This window comes from Mustela nigripes, chromosome 1, assembly GCF_022355385.1.
Source record: "Mustela nigripes isolate SB6536 chromosome 1, MUSNIG.SB6536, whole genome shotgun sequence".
Taxonomy (NCBI): Eukaryota; Metazoa; Chordata; class Mammalia; order Carnivora; family Mustelidae; genus Mustela; species Mustela nigripes.
The window spans coordinates 165,834,289-165,855,851 of record NC_081557.1 but is presented as its reverse complement, the minus strand read 5'-3'; the positions used below and the strand labels follow the sequence as shown (position 1 = coordinate 165,855,851).

Below are 21,563 nucleotides of genomic sequence, written 5' to 3'. Positions count from 1 at the left end.
CGCGTGCACGCTGGGCCCTTCGCATCCATAGACGCTCGAGGCCCGCAGAAAGGATACTGTGGCCGATGAGGTAAAGCATGTGAGGGTGCTTTGTAACCGGAAAGCGCCTTTCAAAAGTGAGTTGCTCCTGGCGTCGGTTTTTACTTTGGCGTCTCGTCCCGGCCCCTTTCTTCCCGGAACCGGTCGGGTGCCGGGGCCCTAGGATTGCAAGCTCACCACGACCACCCTCCCCGCCACCCTGCGGTGCCTGACTCCGTTCCCTCACCCCAACAAGCCAGGTTTAAAGAGAAGGTTAGGGGCGCCTGGGTGGCTCAGTGGGTTAAGCCGCTGCCTTCGGCTCAGGTCGTGATCTCAGGGTCCTGGGATCGAGCCCCGCATCGGGCTCTCTGCCCAGCGGGGAGCCTCCTTCCTCCTCTCTCTCTGCCTGCTTATGATCTCTCTCTGTCAAATAAATAAACAAAATCTTAAAAAAAAAAAAAAAAGTTGTTTATGTTAGGATTTCTTTTCAGTTTCCTTTTGAGAGCTTACTGTTGGTTTGGTGAAAGTAGGACCCTGAAGCTTGTTTACTATGAATATGATATTCTCAGATATCCTCGTCCTCTGGATTGTTCTTTTAGAGGTTATCTTTATTATTTTCTTAAAGATTTTATTTGTTTGTATTGTTTGACAGACAGCATAAGCAGAGGGAGCTGCAGGCTCTCCAGGGAGCAGGGAGCACCAAGAGGGACTTGATCCCAGAGTCCTGGGATCATGACCTGAGTCTAAGAAGGCTCTTAACTATCTGAGCCACACAGGCGCCCCTTAGGGGTTATCTTTAATTTCTGTTGATCAGATGTAGAAGTACCCTTGGAGAGATGATGGACCTAGGGGTGGGTTGGGAGTGAGGCAAATTAGGGGAATAAAAGATTGGATATAACCTCTAAATACTTTTTTGTTTTGTTTTGTTTAGATTTTATTTATATTTGACAGATCACAAGTAGGCAGAGAGGCAGGCATAGAGAGAGGGGGAAGCAGGCTTCTTGCTGAGCAGAGAGCTGGATGCGGGCCCTCATCCCAGGACCCTGAGATCATGACCTGAGCCGAAGGCAGAGGCTTAACCTACTGAGCCACCCAGGTGCCCTAAATACTTTTTTCTTAATTAGAGGCTTTGTAGCCTTGACAAGGGCAAAAAGCAAGCTGTGTTGAGTGAGATTCTTTAGGCTTCTAAGGTTTTTCTTTATGAGCATTAAAAAATAAATGCTTAAGAGATACAGCGTAGTAAAATGTTAGGGTGCCAAAGGTAGAATCTGATGCGACAACTGTGCAGATCGGTATATATGGGATATCTCCAACACCTGAGAGAGCTTCGTTGTGCCCCTTCCAACCATGTCTCCTTACCCCACCACCACTACTATTCTGTCTTGCTTTACATGTTCTTGGACTTCGTATAAAAGGAGTTATACAGTATACATAGTTCTTCTTTTGTGATTGGCTTTCCTGAGCAGTTAATGTGGATAGCTGGTTTGCTGTTTCCAAGTAGAAGAAATGTAATGAGTGGAAGTCTTATCCCCATATCTATCTTTTTTTTTTTTTAAGATTTTATTTGTCAGAGAGAAGGAGAGAGAGAGCACGTAAGCAGGCAGAGAGGCAGTGAGAGAAGCAGGCTCCCTGCCGAGCAAGGAGCCCAATGCGGGGCTCGATCCCAGGACTCTGGGATCATAACCTGAGCCTAAGGCAGTGGCTTAACTCACTGAGCCACCCAGGGGTCCCCCTCCCCATATCTATCTTATCTTACCTTTTCTCTTTCTTTCTTTCTCTAATCTTATAATTCAGAGGAGATGCATTACACAAACTACATTAATGTATAAAAGGTGATAGTTTCCTAACACCACCAATAAAATTCTTACTGTGTATTTTAGGGAATATTTTCTTAAATTCCTTTTACTTTCAAATATAAATGTTGTTTCATTCATATCTTAATTTGCATTTCATTTCCACAACCCTGCCTTCTTGGTAGTATGTGAAACAGAGGGACTGAAAATAATATCCTACACAGAAGTGACAGGCTTATCTAACTACTTTCTGACATGGTGTCCAACAAAATCTGGTTTTATTAGTATTTGTATCTTAGATTTAGATGCCATTTTTTTTTTTTTAAAGATTTTATTTATTTATTTGACAGAGAGAAATCACAAGCAGATGGAGAGGCAGGTAGAGAGAGAGGAAGGGAAGCAGGCTCCCTGCTGAGCAGAGAGCCCGACGCGGGACTCGATCCCAGGACCCTGAGATCATGACCTGAGCCGAAGGCAGCGGCTTAACCCACTGAGCCACCCAGGCACCCAAGATGCCATTTTTAAAAGCCATAAAGATATTTTATGGTTAGAAAAGAACAGACAAAATAATATGTGAATAAAGCTAAAGGAGCTATTATTTAGTGTTAAGAATTTGAATGAAGATTGGTAAATTCTCTGCCTACTTTGTGTCCTAGCTAGATCCAAGTCTCTAATTTCTTTACAAGTTTCCTTCTGTAAGCTCATCTAGTCCCATGAATTCAAATGTGATCAGTATGTTGACCTAGCCCAGATCTCTAATCCCAGGCCAGATTTCTCTTGTACAGCAGTCCCAAATGCCTCCTGGATATCTCTGTGCATCTTTACTCATTTTGCTAATGCTTTGCTCTCTCTGTGCATCTTTACTCATTTTGCTAATGCTTTGCTCATCTTTTTCATTGATTTATGTTTTCTGTAAAATAATACCTTGTTGGTTATATTGGTTACCTGTCTTCTTCCAGTTTAAGACTTTTCTCTGACCTTTGTTTGTGGTGTCTTTTCTTATACTGAAATTTAGTTTTAATGTAGTCAGATTTATCTTTTCCATTATATTTTGTGCTTTGGAGATCTTGTTTAAGAAATCCTTTTCTACTTCAAAATAACAAAGATTTTTATCTATCTTTTTACTAAAAGTTTAAAACTCTTATTCTTCATATTTACGTTTTTAATCAACTTATTTTTGTGCATGAGGTAGGGATCTAATTTTATTTTATTTTATTTTATTTATATATGTACAATCGTTCTAGAAGCATTTATTGAATAATGTAATTTTTATTTTATGTCACTCATCTCAGAACAGGTTTCTACACATATGTGGGTAGTTTTCCATCAGTCAATTTGTATGACTTCTGTGACATTACCACAGTATTATAATTGCTACAGATTTATAATAAGTGTTAATATCCAGGAGGATATTAACAGCAGTTAGTAACCCACATATTTTTTCAAAATTATCTTGGAAATGCCAGTTATAGATAACTCTATATAAATTTTAGAGTTTTGTTAAGATCTATTGAAAAAACGTAAGAGTTTTATTGAAAAATTGTTAGAACCTCAGTTTCTCCCCTAATATGCCTATATTAATGGTTGTTATGACTAGATAAAATTAATCGTTTTCATGTGCTTAATGAATGGTTGCTGTCATTTGTATCATTATCATCATCATCATCAGTGAATGAGCCTTTACTCTGGCTTTGAGATCTTAAATTCAAAAATACTACCTTCTGAACACAACCTACTATAGCTCTTTATACATCTTCCACTCCCTTACTCCCACTAAACTTATTCTTTAACTTTATCAAGATATTTAGTGTTGAAACTCTTTTTCTAGTCTGTCAGTCCATTCCTGGATTTATTTACTTTATTCATTCCTTCAGATCTTCACTATTTTACATTACTTATTAAGCTTTCTAATTGTTACTACCATGCTTATTTTAAGCTTTGATGACTCTGAATTTTAGTTAACAGATAAGCTCTTCTCACCAGCATCTCTAGATGTGGCTGAAATTCCTCCTATAATTAACATTTGCCCGGCTCTCCAAGTCTTCTGCACCCTGTGTTCTAGAGCTCATCCTCCAAGACCTTGCTTCATCAGTTACCATCTCAAATTTTCATTTTTCTTTCTCTACTGGCCCCACAAACTGTTGATCTCCAGGCTTTTAGATTTCACCAGTAATTTTTTTAATTGAGATAATCAACATAGGTTTGCCAACTTTTTATTTTGCCAAGAAAAGATACTTAAAAGCAATATAACAAAAAACTACTATCACCTACTACTAGAAGGTAACATTAACAGTAAGACCATAGACTTTAGAGCTAGACTGTTTAGAATTTTGGCTCTGCCAAAATAAATTCTGTGACCTATAAAAATACAGATAATACCTACCTCTTAAGGCTGTATTGTATATACTAGTTTAGTGGATTAATATATACAAAGCAACTAAACCCACTTGGCACATACACATGCACAGTTGCATTATCTTCTCTCTTACATCACTGTTAGCACATCTTGTTTATTATAGCTACACTTGGTTTTTTACCATGGCTGCACTACGTCTGTGTGGTCAGTGTGATGATAGTGCATGTGTCAGTGCTAATCATATGTGGCTGTTGGGGATCTTATTAAGATTGCTTAAAATGCTTCAAGGGGACCACATGCACATTTCTATAAAGATAGCAAGTAGACAAAGAGTAGATTGTACAAGTTTATAGAGAAAAAAAACAGGTTTCATATGAGGCACACAAAGGTAAATGTGTTGGACTTCTCAGTAACAACTCTGGAAACAAAAGGGTAACAGAGCAGTGCTTCAGAATTCTAAGGGAAAATTAATTCTAGTCTAGAATTCTATATAAGCCAACCTACTTATCAGTTATGAGACTAGAATAAAGTTATGTTCAAACCTAAAAGGTCTCACACTCCATACATCCTCTCTCAAAAAGCTAATAGAGAATGTGTACCACCTAAATGAGGATTGTATCAGGAAAAAGCAGGGCATGTTATTAAGGAAATATGAAATCCAGAATAAGAGAGAGGTAAGGGAATTGCATTTGATGGATTGGAACAGTAAGATGAAATTAATGGAACATCTAACACAAGGATAGCTTTTTACCGTGCATCACTTTATTATGCTTCACAGATACTGTATTTTTTATAAACTGAAGCTTTGTGGCAGCCCTGCACAGAGCAAGTCTCTCAGCACTGTTTTTCCAGCAGCATTTGCTCACTTTGTGTTTCTGTCACATTTTGGTAATTCTCACAATATTTCAAATTTCATTATTATTTGTCTTGGTGATCTGTGATCAGTGATTATGACTCACTGGAAGCTCAGATGATGGTTAGCATTTTTAATAATAAAGGATTTTTAATTAAGGTATGTACATTGTTTGATGTAATGCTATTGCATGTTTAGTAGATTATAGTACAGAGTAAACCTAACTTTTATATTGAGTGGGAAACCAAAAAAATTATTTGACTCACTTTATTGAGATACTTGCCTTTTTATGGTGGTTTGGAACTGAACCCACTATATTGCTTAGATGTGCCTGTATGTCTGAACAGATTATTTGCAGGCTTTCCCTCTTGGGTTGCAGTTTGGGGTTAAATGAATGATTTAGAAACTAAGCAGATTCTTAAAAAGATTTTTTCTTAAACTTTATTCAAACATTTTTTTTTAAAGATTTTATTTATTTATTTGACAGAGAGAAATAACAAGTAGATGGAGAGGAAGGCAGAGAGAGAGAGGGAAGCAGGCTCCCCGCTGAGCAGAGAGCCCGATGCGGGACTCGATCCCAGGACCCTGAGATCATGACCTGAGCCGAAGGCAGCGGCTTAACCCACTGAGCCACCCAGGCGCCCTTATTCAAACATTTTTAAAGGGATAAACAAAATTTATTAAAAAGAGTGTTTTGATTTTGGCATTTGGTGTCACATTATACTTCCCCTTTCTTCTTGAGGAAACATATTTTAACTGCTTTGTCTTACCCACAGTTCTAAGAGGAAATGCAACAAACTGGAAATAAAGGCAAAATTAGAGAAACAAAACTGGTGTTGGTAAATTAATAACATACGGTAAAACTTTAAAACCATCTTCCATAGTACTTCCTAGTACTGTAAACAAGCAGATTGCCTAATGGGAAATTCCTAGAAATTCTTAGAGACATATGGTGGACTAGAGTGAGCTTTGAAAAAACCTTTCTACTCTATAATTCTTTTTTTTTTTTTAAGATTTTATTTATTATTTATTTGACAGAGATCACAAGTAGGCAGAGAGGCAGGCAGAGAGAGAGAGGAGGAAGCAGGCTCCCCGCTGAGCAGAGAGCCCGATGTGGGGCTCGATCCCAACCATGACCCAAGCTGAAGACAGAGGCTTTAACCCACTGAGCCACCCAGGTGCCCCTGTAATTCTGTAAGTGTATAGAGTTCTTCCTCAATTTATGATGGGTTGTGCCACAACAAACCCATCGTAAGTTGAAAATACTGTAATTTGCAAATGAATTTAATACACCTAACCTAATGAATATCATAGCTTAGTCTAGCTTACCTTAAACATGCTTAGCACACTTACATTAACCTATAGTTAGGCAGGATTATCTAACACAAAGCCTCGTTTATACCAAATATCTCACCTAATTTATTGGATACTGTATTGAAGGTAGTTGTATTGGTGCAGAATATCTGTACATGTATTGGTTGTTGCTGGTGATTTCGTGGCTGGCTGGGAGCTGTGGCTGCTGCCACTGCCCAGGATCACTAGAGTGTATCGTTGTCACTATCACTAGCCCAGATGAAAGTCCTAATTCAAAATTTGAAGTACAGTTTCTGCTGAATACACCTTGTTTTTGCTTTATTATAAAGTTGAAAAATTGTGAGTCAAACAATACTGTATTGACATGCCACTTTTGCAGTCACTGACTAGAAAAAGATTACAATTAAGAAGTAAATGCAAACATAATAAATGCAACATATATAATAAAAAGCTTGATTCTGTAGACTTTTGAAGTTTTCTTTTTTGGAAGCCACCTTTCTTTGCCATAGAAATTCCATATATACTGTAATCTTCATAGGTAATCATTAAAATAATATAACAGATTCTTCATTACCTCATAAGTTTATGGAACTAGCCTACTCCAAGTGTGATCAATTGGGCAGTAAAGAAAACAGGAAACAAATGCTTTGTGATAATACTGTTGTGCATAGCATAAATTTGAGATAGCTGAATTGTGTATGGAATCGTGCTATTTAGATTAAAAGCACCCATTAATATCTTGTTGATGACTGATTTGTTAAGGACATATCTAGGTTAAAAAAAAAACCTATAAATAAATGGTTTAAGAATATAAGCAACACCAAGTGTAGTAGATTAATGATTTCCTGATTCTTCCATGTCCTGTTAACTTATAAAATATTCAACATGTCAGTTATGACTATTTACATCTTTGCAGCTATATTTCCTTTTGTTCTCATAATTCTTAAGCATATTGGGGTTTTTTTTAGTGGGTGTGGAGGGAATGCCTGGGTGGCTCAATCAGTTAATCTGCCTTTGGCTCAGGTCATGAATCCAGGGTCCTGGGAACAAGCCCCATATAGAGCCCTCTGCTCAGCGGGGACCCTTCTCCCTCTGCTCCTCCCTCCTCCCACTCCTGTGCCCTGTGTTCGTTCTGTCTCTCTCTCTCTGTCAAATAAAATCTTTAAAAAGAAAAACATTTTTTTTATGTGCTACCCTTGATTAATGTGATATTTTTAACAGATTACTTCTTTAAATCACAAATTTTAAGTTTCACTTAAGGCTTCTGGGGCACTTGGGTGGCTCAGTCAGTTAAGCATCGAATTCTTGATCTCAGCTCAGGATAATATATGCATAATATTATGCATTTGTCAAAACCTACAGAACTGTACAAAAGAGAGTGAACCCTACTGTAAACTAAGGACTTTAATTAATACTAATATATCAACATTGGCTTATCAAAGGTAACAGATATACCACTAATACACACTAATACAAGATATTAATAATAGGAGAATATGTATGTGTGATATAGGAACTCTCTATTTTCATTTACTTGTAATCTCTGTCAAATAAATAAATAAAATCTTTAAAAAAATTTTTATTTCATTTTAATTTATCTATGTTGTTCTTTAAACTCATATTTCCATACCTAAGAGTCTCCCATGGCTTTTTAATGATTTCTTGTTCCTTCTTTATATATTACTAACCTCCCACTCAGCATCCTCTTGACTCCTATTTTAAACTTAGTTTCTTTTTTTTTTTTAAGATTTTATTTATTTGACAGAGATCACAAGTAGGCAGAGAGGCAGGCAGGCAGAGAGGGGGAAAAGCAGGCTCCCTGCTGAGCAGAGAGCCTGATGCAGGGCTCAATCCTAGGATCCTGGGATCATGACCTGAGCTGAAGGCAGAGGCTTTAAACCACTGAGCCATCCAGGCGCCCCTAGGCTTAGTTTCTTTTTACACTGATGATCCTTTTTAGCATTCCCAATCGGCTTTATCCTACTTTATTTTATAGCAAATACTACTTTCTAAAACGTTTTATTCCTTAGATAGTAAGTTGTTTGATGTTTTTGTCTCTGTCCCTCATGCCATTTCCTACCACTGAAAATAAAACACACAAGAAGAAAGGTTTTTGTCTGTCTTATTCACTGATGAATCCTCAGTGCCTGACACTAGCAAGTGCTCAGTAAAAATTTGTTGATTAATTGAATTGTTTTTAAATTCTTAAACTTAAAACATGTTTTAAAATACCTATATGCCTATAGTTCTGCTTCAGTTGGTATATGTTATGTAATTTGCTGTGTTACATAATGATCATACTCCTCAGGTGTCTAGATATTTGGTTCACTAGCTTATATTCTCTACTACCTTTTTTTTTTTTTAAAGATTTCATTTACTTGAGAGTGCACCCTAGAGCGAGCATGAGTGGGGGTGGGGTTGAAGGTAGGTGGAGGAGCAGAGGGAGAGAGAGAAATAGGGAGCCTGATGTGGGACTCCATCCCAGGGCCCTGAGATCATGACCTGAGCCAAAGACAGACACTTAACTGAGCTACCCGGGTGCCCCTCTGCTACCCTTTCTGATAATGGATATGGAGGAAGAGAAAAAGAGCAGACCCTAGCTTTTATCCCTTCCCACAAGTTTAAAGACTAGAGAGCAGAGAGCTCCAGGTACCACAGAGGAGCTATAGTGCTTTATCTCTGTTGCTACTGTTGACTAGTTCTCTAGTGAGGATTTACCTTAAAACTCACAAGCTAGGGGTGCCTGGGTGGCTCAGTTGGTTAGGCAACTGCCTTCGGCTCAGGTTACCATTCCAGGTTCCTGGGATCCAGCCCCGTATTGGGCTCCCTGCTCATTGGGGAGTCTGCTTCTCCCTCTCCCTCTGCTGCTGTGCCTGCTTATGCTCTCTTGTTCTCTCTCTGTCAAATAAATAAATAAAATATTAAAAAAAAAAAAGGGCACCTGGGTGGCTCAGTCATTAAGCGTCTGCTTTCGGCTCTGTTCATGATCCTGGGTTTCTGGGATCAAGCCCTGAGTCAGACTTCCTGCTCAGTGGGAAACCTGCTTCTCCCTCTCCCACTCCCCTTGCTTATGTTCGCCCTCTCACTGTCTCTCTGTCAAATAAACAACATCTTTAAAAAATTGAAAAAGGGGCGCCTGGGTGGCTCAGTAGGTTAAAGCCCCTGCCTTCGGCTTAGGTTATGATCCCAGGGTCCTGGCATACCATGAGGAGGGAGTACAAAGTTTCCTTAGACATTCTCTTTTCACCAAGTCATTAAGAAGCACTTTGGTGATAGGAGCATCAGCATTCCCAAAGAGCTCTGAAGCGGCTGTCCTCTGTCAAAATGATGGTGATGAATGCTGTGGTAGAATTGTTTCCTAATTCCAAAGAGAATAATGCCATCCCAAAGTGGCAAAGCCCACATGATGGCATATAACAACCAGAGACACTGTGGATACGATTACCATAATAAGTCAAAAAAGAAAAGTTAGTCAGATTGTTTTGACCTGCAGGGAAAGAGGGATAATGACCAAATGATAACAAAGTCCCTAGAAATGAAATGGCTTAAGTAGGACATGAGGTGCTGCCTGACATATATAGGTGGGAAAATTCTGAACAAACTTGTGTTGTCATAGTGAAATTTGAAGGCTCCCATCCGATTCACAGACCTGGAACTCCTTGATAATGGAAGGAGACTGGGTCCCTGTGAAGAAGTCCCCAGCAGTGCAGCCACAGTTGTATAACCATGAACCTTCCCCTTATCCAGTGGTTTCCAGACTTGTCTGTACTTTAGAACACCTGAGAATTCTAAAGAACATACTCCAAACCAATTAAATCATAATTTCAGGGAGTGAGATCCAGGCACTGATACTTTTTAAAACTCTCCTGGTAAATTATGTGAGAATTTAGGGGATCAACTGCCATAATCCTTCTCTAGTGGCCACTTACTGAAGAAAGGAAAATACCAGACCTCCTGAGGCTTATTAGATACTGCCTCTTAATATCTGTTGATACCTAGAGACTCCAAACACCATCCTGGACAACTGGTTGAAATAGAAAGTCAAGTGATGGATATAGTCTTGGCCTGAGTCTGGGTAACAGTGAGTCCAGGAAGACCCATATTGTGGCTATTTCTCCAGTCCTAGAAGTGTAGTAAGAGTAGATACATTTTAATAACCAAAGCAGTGTTCATTTTGTTTTCCTGACCAATGGAGTGACTGCTGTTACAGTAGGAAGGGCTATATAGGTGCTCATAACTGCTTGCTACCACTCTCACACTAGACTATATACAGAAAGTACCACATCCTGGGAAGCTCATGCTGGAATAGTGATTCATACCACATTCCCACTTAAATTCCTTTTGTGGTCACCAGATGAGTCATAGGGAATGACAGTGTAAAAACCAGAGGGGTAGTAAAGAATGACTGGATTACTGCAGAGTTTGGTCAGGCGGAGATGCCAGTGGTAGTTGCTGTTCTCAGTGTGGGATCTTCACTGGAGGAAATTAATACAGAGTTTGACATGATATATAGATTTTGGTCTGGAAGTGCCCCCTTCACTCCATTCCAGTTAGTGAGGGAAGTCAGAAATAGATCACACTGAACTGCCAGGGACAGAGTGGGCCCTTACTGTTTTGTTGCAGGGCTGTGTCAGCTTTCTGTTCTGTGGTGTGAAGGGACCTTGATCATCTTGCTATGTCATAGAATGTTTACAGTAGTCTATTATAAAAATGAATGTTAAATGAATCCAATGAGCAGGAAGTAGTAGTAAGCACTCCACATGTTTTGGTAAGACCCATGCATGCAACATTAAGGTGCAAGAAAAACCCTGTAAAACTTCCAGGACCGGTCACAAATTTCTAGGAGTCCAATGTCCTGAGACATGTTAGGTTATCCATTCAAGTAAGTGACAGTGTATTGTGTTTTTCATCACAAGCAATAAAGAAAAAGGCAAAACATATGGCAGACCTTCTTGGGTTCTGAAGACAACAAAATAGGACATTTGGGTGGCCTCCTCTAACCTATTTTCTGGGTAACTGTAGTTTTCAGTGGAGCCCAGGGCAAACTATCTTGCCAGTTGGACCTTGTGATTGGGCAAATCCAGTGGTATTGGAAACTCATGTGGTAGAAATGTTCTATGAAGCCTCTGATAAGTGCCAATAGGAGAATTACAACACGGATTCCTTGATTTTTGAGTAAAGATCTATTTTCCTCAACCAGTGTTTTGTTTTGTTTTGTTGAAAAGTAGCTCCTGATTTGCTGCTGGTACCTGGTAGAGATGGAAAACTTGACCATGCGACATCAAGTGACTGTGTGAATAATCAAACCAACCATCATGACCTGGTGTTATCTGATTCACCAGACCATACAACTGATGAGCACAACAGCAGTCCACGCCCTACAAGACTGGGAATACCGTCACAACTAAACTGAACAAGCAGGTGACTCAGACTATTAGTACCCGCCCCTATTCCTTTAGCACTTCTCCCCCAATCCATATAAACTGGCTTCAAAAGAGTTCCTCTAACCAATTAATGGAAGAGAGAAACGTTTGTTTGTGGGGTTTTTTTTTTAAGATATTTATTTATTTATTCATCAGAGATGGAGAGAGAGAGAGGCAGAGGGAGAAGCAGGTTCCCCACGGGGTAGGGAACCCAGTGCAGAGCTCAGTCCCAGGACCGTGGGATTATGACCTGAACTGAAGGCAGCCACTTAACCCACTGAGCCACCCAGGCACCCCTTGGTCTTATTAATTCAAAAAAGGGCCTGCAGTGAGTTTGCAATAACTGGGTGTGAGTGGTCACTATACAACATCACTCATTAGTAGCCCTGAAACACAACAGTAAAAAGAAATCCTTTCATTGAGAAGAACTTTAGGAGACGATGGCCTGAGGTAAGGGTTCGTTTTTAATGGCTTATGAGTTGAAGGCCTGGACAAGAGCTTAGAACAAACTGGAAAACTGATTCAGTTTATGGGGCTAGCCAAGAGACAATAACCTGCAAATTAAGGATGCTGACCAATGGAATGAAGTATATGCTTAACCCCAATAATCAATATATAGTGCTATCTTAACCAGAAAGTACACATAGTGGAGATGAGAGTAGCTCCTCTATTTTATACATGTCTAATTAAAAAAAAAAAAATTGGCATTGCGTTTTCTACATGAAATTACAGATCCACAAAACTAAGTGAACCACAAGTAGGAAAATTACAATGAAAATCACACCAATGCATGTTATAGTCAAACTGATAAAACTAAGAAAAAGAAAAACATCTTAAAAGCATTCAGTACAAGTACACATTACACACAAGCTATTATTGCATTTATTTTAAAGTTTTTTAATTGAAACATAACACATGAATAGAAAAGTACACAAATATAATTATTTAGCATGACTTTTACAAAGTGAAGATAACTATGTAATCAGCACCCACTTCATTAGCTTCAACACTGATTACCCCATATTTAATATACCACATTTAATGAATCTACCACATTTATCCATTCTGCTGTTGACAGCCAAGGGAGGTATTTCAATTTGGAGCTATTATAAGGACTGCTACTATGAACATTCTGTGTACCTCTTCTGATGTACACATGTATGCATTTTTGTTGGGTTTTCTATTATACCTAATAACCCACTTGAAGAATTTTTGGTCCCTGAAACTTTGGACTTAGTAGTTTTGGAGGTCTTAGTACTGAAGAGAGGAATGTTTACTAGGAAGTCTTCCTAGGGAAGTAGTTTCAGTGAATTATAAGTGGACACTGCTCAGTGGCAGGTATGGGATTTTTCTGTCACAAACCAACAAAGGGATCACTCTTCTGGCAAGGTGAGGGATCCCTTTTATCTTTTTTTTTTTTTTTTTTTAAGATTTATTTATTAGAGCAGGGGAAGAGGGAAAGGAAGAGAGAGAAGCCTAAGCAGACTCCACGCTTAGCATGGAGCCCAAATTGGGACTGATCCCACAATCCTGAGATCACAAACTGAGCCAAAACCAAGAGTCGGATGCTTAACTGACTGCAACAACCAGGTGCCATGGGATCCCTTTTATTTATTTATTTTTAAAGATTTTATTTATTTATTTGACAGAGAGATCACAAGTAGGCAGAGAGAAGGGGGAAAGCAGTCTTCCCACTGTACAGAGAGTCTAGCGCGGGGCTCAATCCCAGGTCCCTGAGATCATGACCTCAGCCGAAGGCAGAGGCTTAACCCACTGAGCCACCCAGGCACCCCATGGGATCCCTTTTAATGAGGAAATTGCATTGCTGCTATACGATGGAATAAATATGACTATATATGGAATGTAAGAGTATTCTCTGAAATGCTTACTTGTATTCTCTTAGCCAGTAGTCCAATAAAAAACTAGAGTAGCCCAAAAAGGACCTCCACTAGGACTCATATAAGAATGAATGTTGGAGCACCCAACCTTGTAAAGAATCCTGTTCAGGGTGCATCTGGGTGGCTCAGTCTGTTAAGCATCTGATTCTTTGTTTCAGCTCAGGTCACAATATCAGGGTTGTGAGATTGAGTCCTGCCTCAGACTCTATGCTCAGCATGGAGTTGGCTTAGGATACTCTATCCCCTTCTCCCTCTACTTCTCTCCCTACTCTCAATCTCTCTTTGCTCCTCTTCCCTTTTTTTTTTCCTCTCTCTCTCTCTCAAATAAATAAAATCTTAAAAAAAAAATCAAATTCCATTCAGGTGAGGTACAGCAAAAAGTGAGAGAAACCAAGAATGGATGGTGAAAGAGAACAACTATTTTTATGAATCTATGCCTCATAACCAGCTTAAAAAGCAAGTTTTATAAGACTATTTTGGAACTTGTTTGTTTTCTCCTGTACTATATATGAAGACTTCTGGAGTGGCTAATGTTTATGGTTTCAGGACTGAATGACACCACCCCATAATGATTTTGTAGCTGATGGGAGGAAATTGTGTAGTGGAAGAGTGAGGTAAGCGTATTTATTCCCTCTGGCTTCCTCCAGTAGAGGCTACCTGGAACTGGATGTATACCTTGACCTTAGGTCATTGCCTCTCTCAAAGTAAACTCTTCACAATTCTCTCTTCCCTGGTTCTGATTAATTTTTTCCTCTTCTTTTAGAGCCCCCCTTGTAATTCTGTTATACCCTACACACACACATTTGTAACTAATCGTTTTGTAGGTAAATCTTTAAATTATCCTAAGTGTATCATTTGTTTCCTGTTCAGATTCTTGGACACATGAACAGTTTTTTGGTTTTGTTTTGTTTTGTTTCCATGCCCAACATGGGGCTTTGAACTGACTCTGAGATCAAAGTCCCGTGCTCTACCAACTAAGCCGGCCAGGCATCCGTGAACTTTTTATCTCTTATATTGCTTCTTGCTTGAAATCTACTTGGATTTAACATAGTCACACCATCTTTGTTAGTTTTTGCATGATGTATCTATCTTTTTACTTTAAGTTTTTCTACATTCTATTACTTAAGATTTGTCTCTTGAAACAGATTAAAGGTGTACCTTTATAAATCCAAGACAGTCTGTGTCTTTGCATTGGGATAATCAGTTTCCATTTAATGTAATTATTGATATATTGGCTTTAAAGCTGCCATCCTGATGTTTTTATCTCACCTGTTCTTCATTCCTTTTTTCTCTACTTTCTTGGGGATTGTTCAAGTTTTTTTTTTTTTTTAATTGTTTTCTTTTGATTAGCTTTTTGGTTTTATGTTCTTTTAATATTATTAATTCCTCTAGAAATTAGGATGTACATCCTTGACTTTTAAAAGCCTAAGATATATTAGTACTTTATCCACTTCCTGAACAATGGGACCAGCTTGGACCACTTTAAGTTTGTTTACCTTCCCTTCTCAATTACTGTATTGTTGCATTTTTAAATCTGTAAGTTTTTAACATCACAATATATTAGCATTGTTTTGTAAAGTTACTATTTATTGAGATTTACCTATATATTTTTCCTTTTCATTGCTCATCTCTTCCATAATCTGAGAGCATCCATCGGAGATCATTTCTCTATGCCCAAGGTCCACTCTTTCTTGTAAGGCGAAATGCTGGTACAAATTGTTTCTGTTTGTTTGAAAATGTCTTATTTTGCCTCAATATTTGAAAGTTATATTGTTTGAACATAAATTCTGAGTTGATGATATTTTCCTTTGGTACTCTAAAGATAGCATCATTTTGGTTGCAACCATTGGCCTTACTGTCATTCATCTGATAAAGTAATTTATCTTTTTCCTTTGGATGCTTAAAATTTCTCTTTGGTTTTCAGCAGTTTTATTATGATGTGCTTAGGTATGTTTTTCTTTGCCTTTTTCTTGCTTAATGTTTATAATGCTTCTTGAATCCAAGGCATGATGTCTTTTACTTAGTTTAGACATCTCTTCAGGTATGGTTTTGTTATAGTCTCTCATTCCTCTCCTTCTGGGCCTTAATTATATTAAAATTTTTTTCTTTAATTTTGTACCGGAAGTCTCTTCCACTGTTTAAAAATTTTTTGCCATTATTTTCATCCTTTGTCTCTAAATCTGAATATTTTCTTCTGAATTCTGTCCAGTTCCCTAATTTTGTCTTCAGCACTGTATAATTGGCTATTAAGTCCATCCACTGGGTTTTTAATTTGTTACAGTCTTTCAACAATAGGATTTCTATTTGTTTTTGTGTTCATTCTCTATACATATTCTTATTCTTATATTTTAAGTTCCTGAGCATTTTGAACAGCAATTCAAAGTCTTTGTTTCATAATCCCTGTGGGTTTTGTTTCTATGATCTGTGGCTTCTCTGGTTTTGTCGTACCTTCTACATACCTGATTATTTTGTGTGTGTGCTGGGTATTATATATAAAATACTGCAGAAGTATTTTGAAGCTCTGGATAGCATTGCTTTCCTCTAGAGAGGATTTCTTTTACTTCCATTAGGCAACTCAACTGGAGCTGTTAGCAGACTCAGATCACTATAGTCAAGTTAGGGCCAGAGATGATTCAGTCCCTGCCATTTCTGACCTATTTTCAGTTCACTTTGACTGCTAGGGTACATCCCTTCAGGATCTCAACTGAAAGGCTGGGTGAGGTGTTTATCTCTTCCTTGGTGAGCCCTAAACTCCAGTTTTTCAACCTCCCTGCACCCTTTCCTAGGCCTGTGAGCTCACAAAAATCTGTTTACCTTCTCAGTCGCTTTTGGAAGAGACCAATGCCTCAGCAGAATGGGGGGAACCCCAGATATTCAAGCATCTCTCCAACATATCTCCCTCTCCTAGATCTTGGCCCTGCAATCTTCACCAATTTGGCAGCTTTTCAGTGCCTCTAAAGAAATACAGTTTTCTTTTTCTTGGTCCACTTTTCTAGTTATTGTCAGCTAAAGCATGATCAAAACCCACCTAGTTCTTCATTACCAGAAGTGTAACTGCAGAGTACTTTTTTTTTTTTTAATATTTTTTAAGTAATCTCTATACCAAATATGGGGCTTGAACTCACAACCCCAAGATCAAGAGTTATATGCTCCACCAACTGAGCCAGCCACGCACCCTGAAGACTCATTTTTAATGTCAAAAATTTTTATTGGAGGCCCCTGTCCCCTCTCTTATCAAAACATACAAGGTAGTAATTGTACATGTTTCACATATAAACTATAAATAAATATGTAATAAACATAATAGTGTGTTATTTATTTATGTCCAGGTTCCTTGCAATAACTGTTACTCAGGGATTTGTAACTCAAGGAAGGGAAACACTACTGGAAGCAAAGGCAAAGTCTCAGGAAAGTTACGATATATTTGAAAGATATTTTTAAAATTTACTTATTAGAGCACACGAGCTGGTGGAAGGGAGACGCAGGCTCCTTGTTGAGCGGGAAGCCCAACAGGCTTGACCCCAGGACCTAGAAATAATACCTGAGCCAAGGGCAGACATTTAACTGACTGAGCCAGCCAGGTGTATTTGAAGGAACATGAGGAGCCCAGCTTGATTAGAGATTTCATATACAAAAGCAGAGATCAAGTTCTGATTTGTATTCTCTATATAATTGGAAGCCATTGGAAATTTCCTCATTGTGGTTATCTTTTAATAAAAGCTGTGTTTACTCTGATAGTGACATGCAAAATAGACTGAAGAAGTAGGAATAGAGGCAGAGAAAACCATTGGGAATCTATAGTAATGGACCAAATATGAGTTGTTGATGACAGGCGTCATAGTGTAATGAAAAGAATGTTGACACTAGAATCATAGGACTTGTAATTACTGGTCCTGTCAACTTGGGCAAGTCATTTAACCTGTCTGATTCTACTTATTTACATGCCCATCACCTTGGAGGCCTTTAATAGGAATGATGAAATGCTAATAACTTTTGCTTAACTCACAGAGTGGTTATACATATATAATGATAAGAATCTTTTTAAATGTATATTATAAAATTTAAGCTGTAATATGCAATTGGAGATCCAAAGAAGAAAAATGGAAACTGGTAAGGAATGAGAGGGTCAAAGAAAAAAATGAATCCTAGTGACTAGAAAATAGAGTCACTTAAAACAGTCAGTCAGTAGAGGAACGGATTTGGGAGATCAGGACAAAGTTTAGGGAAAAAACAGTGATTTATTTCATTTTAATTGTGGAAATGGGGATTCCTGGGGGGCTCAGTGGGTTAAAGCCTCTGCCTTCGGCTCAGGTCATAATCCCAGGGTTCTGGGATCAAGCCCCACATCGGGCTCTCTGCGCAGCATGGAGCCTGCTTCCTCTTCTCTCTCTGCCTGCCTCTCTGCCTACTTGTGATCTCTGTCAAATAAATAAATAAATAAATAAAATCTTTTTAAAAAAATTGTGGAAATGTTCAGCTGGCAGTTCTGTTGCATCTATTAGTTTTATATATTCTTAGATATTTTTATGTGAGATGATTCAATCTCCTTTATAAAATTAAAAGTTTTGAGAGAAAGAAGTTATCTCCTTGAGAATATGTGTTTCCTCCTCATTTTTAATTTAAAAAATAAAGCCTGTACCTGCTGATTTGATAAAAAGTTCCATCTATTTTGTCCAGTTTATTAGTAAATGTGATTATATGGGCACTTCCTGGTTTAAGAATTATTTGTTCCTCTAACTTAATACCAAACTGATATTCTTCAATATGCATCACTCTAAAAGTTACCACAATTAGTACTTTAGGTTACTAGTACCCTACTAAAAATCAGGCGAACATTTTAATTTCTATTTGAATTTCATGTGAGATATAATAAATATCTTATTGAGAGTTATATGCATGATCAAGGCACCTGGTAGCTCAGTCAGTTAAGCATCCAACTCTTGGTTTCAGCTCACGTCAGACTCTGTGCTCAGGTTGGTTGGGGGGGTCTACTTGGGATTTCCTCTCTGACCCTCTCCTTCTGCCCCACCCCCACCCCCACCACACATGCTCACATGCTCAAATAAATCTTGGAAAAAAGGGAAAAAGTCATGTGCATGCTATATTTGTTTTATATTTTAAATGTATATGCCTTTAATTTAGACCATGAACTTTAAGATGTTTTCTTTTCCTTTTTATTTTTTTATTTTTTTTTTTTAAGATTTTGTTTATTTATTTATTTGACAGACAGAGATCACAAGTAGGCAGAGAGGCAGGCAGAGAGAGAGGAGGAAGCAGGCTCCCCGTGGAGCAGAAAGCCTGGTATGAGGCTCAATCCCAGGACCCTGGGGTCATGACCTGAGCCGAAGGCAGAGGCTTTTAACCCACTGAGCCACCCAGGCACCCAGTTTCCCCTTCTCTTAACGTAAATAGAAATTTGGTTATACAGAGCTCTTTGCCTTTTTTTTTTCCCATTACAATTTTCAATATTTAACAGCCCTTCTAGTTCTATTTAAAATAAAATATTCTGTATTTTTTACATGGGACCACAGAAATAATGTACTGCATTCTCCCTTATCCAGTAGACTTTGGCATTCTCAACCTCAGGGTACTTGGAAGTAAGAAAAAAAAGCAGCAGGGAAAATAGGTTTTATAAGCTTTATTCTGCAACAAAAATATTGATCTGTTCTTGAGGAATTAAGTGTTTCACAAAAGTGAGTTCTCCATTTGACTAAAGCTTCAGTTATTCATCATGGACAGTATGTCAGTGCAGTCTGAAGGTCCTTGCCATTACTGGTGAGCTGATAAATGTTTGACAACTAGCTCATGGCTGGGGGCAGTGGGGGCGATTGATCATGTGCAAATTTCAGGGGGTAAATAATCCTGCTTTGGCTCATTTCAAGCTACCACAGGACATCATGGAACACAGAATGGAAGGAGATGTATAATTATAAAATGTTATTTCTACAATATGGATATGATAACCACAAAAACATGGAAAATAGTAAAAATAGAGTGAATTTTGAGTATTACTAAATCTTATATATTGGATTTAACATAATTGTCAGGTTATATAATTAATTTTTAATAATGGCTGTGTTTAACAGTCTGTAAATTTTTTTTTTAATTTTCAAATTGGTACTCATAACATAAGCCAGCTCTAGCAAACTACTGCCTGCACACTTAGTTTTGCAAGTGACTTAGGCACTAGCCAATATGAATTGAATCCTTCATGCCTTTTTCATATTCCTCCATGTTTTCCTTGTTATGATTTTACTTTTTAAAAATCTTCTAAGGCTACTGTAAATGTTCCATTTGTGTCATCTGTAAATAAATACAAACAAAAGGAATTTGATAAACAGTGGGAAAAATATAGAGACCTTTCTTCAAAGAAGATATATAGATGACAAAGCAGTACATAAAAACATGTCGAACATCTTTAGTCACTAGGTAAATGCAAATTAAAATGACAATGAGATATACCACTACATACCTATTAGAATGGCTGATTGAAGATACTAGTCATAACAAGTCAGGAGGAACTGAAATTCTCATACACAGCTGGGGAGAATGTAAAATGGTACAACCACTTGGAAAGCAGCTTGGCAATTTCTTGAAATATTAAACATATACCTATCAAATGCCAGCTATTCCACTCCTAGCTATTTACCTAAAAGAAATAAAAACCTATGTCCATACAAACACTTGTAGAAGAATATTTGTTATAGGAATGCTCAGGTGGCTCAATCAGTTGGGCATCTACCTTCGGCTCGGGTAATGATCTCAAGGTCCTGGGACTGAGCCCGAGTCAGGCTTCCCGCTCAGCAGGAAGTGTGCTTCTCTCTCTCCCTCTGCCACTCCCTGTACTTGTGCTCTCTCACTCTCTTTCAAATAAATAAATAGGGCCTTTTAAAAAAAATAGTATTTGTTATAGACAAAAACTGGAAACAACCAGAATGTCTACTGATGGGTAAATGGATATGGAAATTGTGGCATACCCACATAAAGGATACTACTCAGCAATAAAAAAAAAAAATTAATGAACTATTGAGTTGCACAACATAGGTAAATCTCAAAATAATTACGCTGAGTAAAAAAAGTCACAGAGGGCATACAGTTTTACTTATTTAAAATTGTAGAGAATGCAAACTAGGCCAGAAAACGGATCAATGTCTTCCTATGGATACGGGAGAGAGGGGTTACCAGAACAACAGGGTTTACAAAGGAGTACGCAGACACTTGTAGTGATGCATATGTTTATCATATGATGATTGTTTTGATGGGTATATACATATGTCAGATTACCAAACTGTACACTTTAAGTAAATGCAATGTATGTCAATTGCACTATAATAATGCTATGAAAATTTTAAAACTGGTCTCAGGGCGCCTGGGTGGCTCAGTCGTTAAGCATCTGCCTTCAGCCCAGGTCATGAGGACAGCCCAGGTCCTAGGATCGAGTCCCACATCCAGCTCCCTGCTCGGTGGAAAGCCTGCTTCTCCCTCTCCCACTCCCCCTGCTTCTGTTCCCTCTCTCCCTGTGTCTCTCTCTGTCAAATAAAGATTTATTTGAGAGAGAGTGCATGTGCATAATATATTTCATGTTATTTGTTCCTCACATAACTATTATAATGAGGCTTTGGTATTAATATTTGACCACTGGTTTTTCAGACTGTGTTCAATGAATACTAGGGATACTCACAGAACCATCTAAGGTATCCTTAGTGGGTATGGGATTGGAGATAGAGGGAAAGTGATAAAGATTCTGAATGGGCAAGGCTTCAGCCTCCAACTCAGGCAGCTTGTTTTGTAGACTTAAGGACTCTTGGGAAAGAAGTGTGAAAATCATCTAAGTTTTCCAAAAGCCACACTCAAAGGCTAATACATAGTAGTTGCTGAATAAATATCTAAATGGATTTTGATTAAATT

The 21,563-nt window shown here is 38.2% G+C and overlaps 1 long non-coding RNA gene across 1 annotated transcript; it reads left to right on the top strand.

The window, feature by feature from the left end:
* Positions 1–24: 24 nt before the first annotated feature.
* On the top strand, positions 25–21,175 carry LOC132001855 (uncharacterized). Its single transcript, XR_009399698.1, has 3 exons — positions 25–116; positions 11,560–11,755; positions 21,020–21,175. It is a non-coding gene; the product is annotated as an uncharacterized LOC132001855 (long non-coding RNA).
* Positions 21,176–21,563: the final 388 nt, after the last annotated feature.